General features: G+C 42.2%; 1 protein-coding gene across 2 annotated transcripts in view; it reads right to left on the reverse strand.

Annotated features, from left to right (window-relative positions):
* Positions 1–4,660, reverse strand: part of Slc10a7 (solute carrier family 10 member 7) — a 232,370-nt gene that overhangs the window by 143,306 nt on the left and 84,404 nt on the right. The gene's annotated exons all lie outside the window — the stretch shown is intronic.

The raw sequence follows: 4,660 nt of genomic DNA on the forward strand, positions 1-4,660 counted from the left end.
GCTAAGTTCACCTATCTGAGCACCATCTAGAAAGAAGATCCCAGCTCAAATGACAGGCTGTCTGTGCCCAAGGACAGCATACCCTTACTGCAGAGCCAGACGGACCCATTCCAAAAGGCTGATAGGATCACACTTGGGAATTACCACTCCATCTTACTTTCTCTAAAGCCAGATAAATTCTTATTTAAATAGAGGATGGAATGTGTGCACTCCAGTGTCTACAAGTTAGCAGTCCTTGTTTGTCCAGTCTTAATTAACATATTAGTAAAGAATTGACGGATTTCCTGGTAGGACTGACTCCCTCCATCTACTTTCAGATGAAGGAAGCTTCCTTGTGGTAATAAACCTAAGGGATGCTACCGGTGCTACCTGTGTCCCTACCAGTAATGCCTCAGTTCAGCCTGAGGGGTGAAAACTGTGAGGGCTGCCTAGTCTTATTGTACCATGCTGTGCCATCTTTGGTTGATGTCCCTGGGAGGCCTGTCCTTTTCTGAAGGGAACTGAGGAGTGAATGGGGGTGGGGAAGAAGGGACTGGGAGGAGAGAGGAAAAGGGAAACTGCTGTGGGGATGTAATATGAGAGAAAATAAAACTCAAAAAAAAAAAAAAAAGCTGATGTTCATAGCTGTACAGTGCTTTAGTATTGAGGGTCCATCTTTTGGGGCAAGGGATGTAACCCAGATGGCAGAGCCCTTGCCTAGGCCCAAAACTCCCTCCTAAAACTGAGCATGGATGCACACACCTGTAGTTCCAGCACATGGGATATGCAGGTAAGAGGGTTAGAAGCAGAAGTTTAAGGTCATCCTGAGCTTCAAAACAAAAACCCATCTTGTCTATAATTACCTGTTAACAAAATACACTGTTATGTTAATATAAATGTTAATATATAACCATTTTCCAAGGCTTCTTCTGCTAGTCACAACCTTATGACTTTCTACATCACAGTTAACAAATTTTACCCTGTGGCCAGATGGTGAGACCAGAGCTATAGTAGTGTTCACACCAGGCTCAGATGCAGGGGCCATAACAAAGAGCTGCGCTTGCTTCCCTTTGCTGACAGACAGGTTCCTTATCATCACCTTGGGGCTTTTTCTTTCATTCTCTTCTGGTTTTGTCTACTTGTAAGTACTTCTAAAAACCATCTAAATCTGTATTTGTCCTAGTTTTTACAACATTACTAAATTGTTTCTTTTTACTTTGAGACAAGGAAGGTCTGGTGTAACCCAGTTGTTCCTAAGCTCACTCTCCTGCCTCCCTCTCTGGTGTAGTAGGATTACTGCTACACCACCAAGTATGAGCTTAAATTGGTCCTTTTAATTTTCAAGCTTACATTTTTATCTCTCCTCTAGATTCTATTCAGCACTGTCCTCAGGACACTGTGAGGGAGGAGGATGCAGCTCTAGGGCTGCTATGTGGGAAAGCAGCAGCAGAGGCCGGGGCAGCCAGAAACTGCCTGCCGTAGCCAGTGCTCTCAGGAGAAGAAAGATCTTCAAACCATTTGTATGGATGATACCCCCAGATGAAGATCAATGGATTAGATATCCAGTATATATTCAGATTATAAACTAAAAGAAAAGATGCTGTGTTTATGTCAGATGCTGTGTAGGGGGAAATGTCATGTACAAAGGCAACGGAGAAAACCCACCAGGGGCAAGTTTGATAAGCTGGACATAAAAAAAAAAAATTAAGTTTGGCTAGAGAGGTGGCTCCTGAGTTCAAGTCCTAGTAACCACATGGTGGCTCACAACCATCTCTACTAGGAACCGATGCCTTCTTCTGGCATGCAGGTGTACATACAGACAGAACACTCATATGCATATAGATAAACAAACAAATGTATCTTTTAAGGAATGTTAACCTTTACACCCATAAGCATAGTAACAAACCCTAAGCATGGACTCCAAATGGACCACAAACCTAAGGAAAAAAGTTAAAGCCAAAACTGAGAGAAGACATGGGGGGAAAAGCTTTGTGGCTATTTAGGTAAACCAAGAACTTAAGTAACAAAACGTCAAGATATGAAAGACAAAAACAGATAAGTGTAATACAATGAACTTCCCCCTGTAAGTCACTGCTAATAATAAAAGAGAAGGTTGTGAGTTAGGAAGAATGACTTACAAACATCTGATAAATTATTTGTGTCCATTATAAGGACCTACACCCAAGTATAAAGTAACAGACAGTTCAGTTTCTTCTTTAATGGTCAAGAAATATGAACAGCCACCATCCAAAGGCATAGAGGTAGCAAATAAACACTCATAAAAACTGTCCATCCTTAGCCAGTGAGGGGCGGCAAATGAAATCCATGACGTCATGTTACTGCACGACCACAGAATGACTAAATGCAAACCTGCTAAAACTAAGCCCTGGCAAGGATGCGGAACAACTGGGCTCCACACAGTCCTCTGGGAACCTAAGACACTGCGAAAGTTTGAAGGCTGCTTCCAATTCAAAACACATTCCTCAGGTCCCAGCAATTTCATTCCTAACTTCTCCCTAAGAGATTTGGGAAAATATGTCTAAATGAGGTCTATCCACAATCACAAGAAACACAAACACAAAAAACCAAGTTATCAGCTTTCTAACACTATAGCAGAGTACCCTATAGAGAAACTGTAGAGAGAAAGGTTTCCCAGCATTAGAGGCTCTTTCTGTGATAAGGTAGAACACTGATTCCCTAGTGCCCTATGGATCTCCACAGTGTCCCATCTAAGATTCACAGCACCTCCCAACAGCTGCACCCTAGGGACTTTCAAACCCTTACTTAACACACACTGGAAGTCATTCACTATCTTAAGTATCCCACAACCTAAAGCTCATCAACAGTCACGTACTAAGCGATGCAATGTGACTCAGCAATGAGAAGGTTTGCTGATGCACGTGGTAACAGGACAAGAGCCACAAAAGGGAAAATCACAAAGGGAAGGTAGCCAGGCTCCTCTGGGAAGATGGACAGGTCGCTCTGAAAGAAGCAAAGGGACATATTCAGTGTTAGGAGCTCAGCTGAGAGAAGGGCTGAGAACAAAGAGGCACAAAAGAACCTCTGACCAAACAGAAATCACCTTATCCTAGACTGCCACAACATACATGGGTTCGCTTGTCAGAGCTCAGAACTGAACACCCAACATGGGCAAATATTAATACCCAAAAGGGATATTGGCAAGAAAATTTGAACTTTCTGCCAACAATAACAAAACAAATGGTCAATGAGAGGTAGTTACAGTGGAAGAATAGATTACCCTTGGTAGGTGTGTGCTTGGAGGATGAAAACTAAGATGAGAACTGTGCTCCCATTAAGAACCAAGGGTTGCAGGGCTGAAAGCCCAGTTCTAATAGCAGTTCTAGTAGCTTGAATCCAAATTAAGAAAACTTAATCTTGGTTTTAAATGACTTCGAGGGACATGTTTCTAAAGAGGACCTTTATAAACATCCAGAGTACGTAATGTATATTATTTATTACTGGGCAAAAAGATTTTGGAGCAAATACTTTTTTAGTTTGGGAATGATGACATTTTAAAAATTAATAAAAATTAATGGTATTTGTTAATGGGTAATAAAATAACTCTAGTCAATTGGCTAGTTCTACACTAGTAGATTTCTTTAAATAGTAATGAAATCATTGCTTTAAAAAAATCCATCATTATTAAAATAAAAAAAAATGGCCTCAACCTCCACCAAAATTAGATTTGTAAGTTGCTGGTCATCCCCATAATTAAATCCACGTCACAAATCTGCAAGAAAAATGGCCACTGTGACTAATGCATTTAAGGCTTCACCAGTCCCAACAGGCTGCAGGAGCACTGTGCTGCTAAAGTGGACCTGAGAGACGTTCTGCACATTTTTATTAAATAACAAGACCACTTTTTAATTTTCATAGGTTAATTCAGATAAGAGTGTGAGCAGGTCTCCTTCCTAAGCAGAGGAGCATCTTTTTATTCTAGCCTGCCTGGCTTTGGACACACTTGGCAAGTGTTGGACAAGCACTGTACAGAGAAGGAAGGGTCTGAGAGAGACAGGCATGCACCCCACTGCCGGAATCCCTGAGTCTGGCTTTTTCCTTGTCTGTCTCAAGGAGTTCTAACCTGTTTCTTGACCAAGTGATTGAGAAACCCAAAAGCACAGTGTTATCAAGGGACTCAGTGGACACAAGGAGAGACTTAGAGAATAGGCTGACTCAGACACAGGCAAATTCTCCCTGTAATGGTGCTAATTCCATCTTTCAGAGAGGGTGGGCAGGCAAGAGACAGCCTGTGTAGGCTGCCGGATTATCTGTGAAGTTACAGCAGCTTTTTCCTGTGTGATTTAATATCTGCTACCTCTAGTCATAACAAGATAGCTTTTTATTTATAGTGTTGCTGTGAATTTGGGGCTTGAGATAAATTCAAATTTTAAAAGTGGGTCTGATTTAACAAAGAGCACGCTGACATGGCAAGGCCCATAATGGAGGCGGGGCGCTGGGAACCAGCACTGGGGGCAGCCCTGACTTCCTGCAGCTTCAAGCTTTTACTGTAGCTTTTCTCCACATACTTATTTATGTGCTGTGCTTTTGCTTCAGTGTCTAGAACCACGTGGTGCACTAACAGGGCTCTGAGGACATTCAAGGTAATTTTCTCTCGTGTGAGGGAAGCTCTGGGGGAGAAGCTGCCGCCTTCCCTGATCTG

This window comes from Mus caroli, unplaced genomic scaffold (assembly GCF_978045245.1).
Source record: "Mus caroli unplaced genomic scaffold, Mus_caroli_1 scaffold_10, whole genome shotgun sequence".
In the NCBI taxonomy this organism is placed as follows: domain Eukaryota; kingdom Metazoa; phylum Chordata; class Mammalia; order Rodentia; family Muridae; genus Mus; species Mus caroli.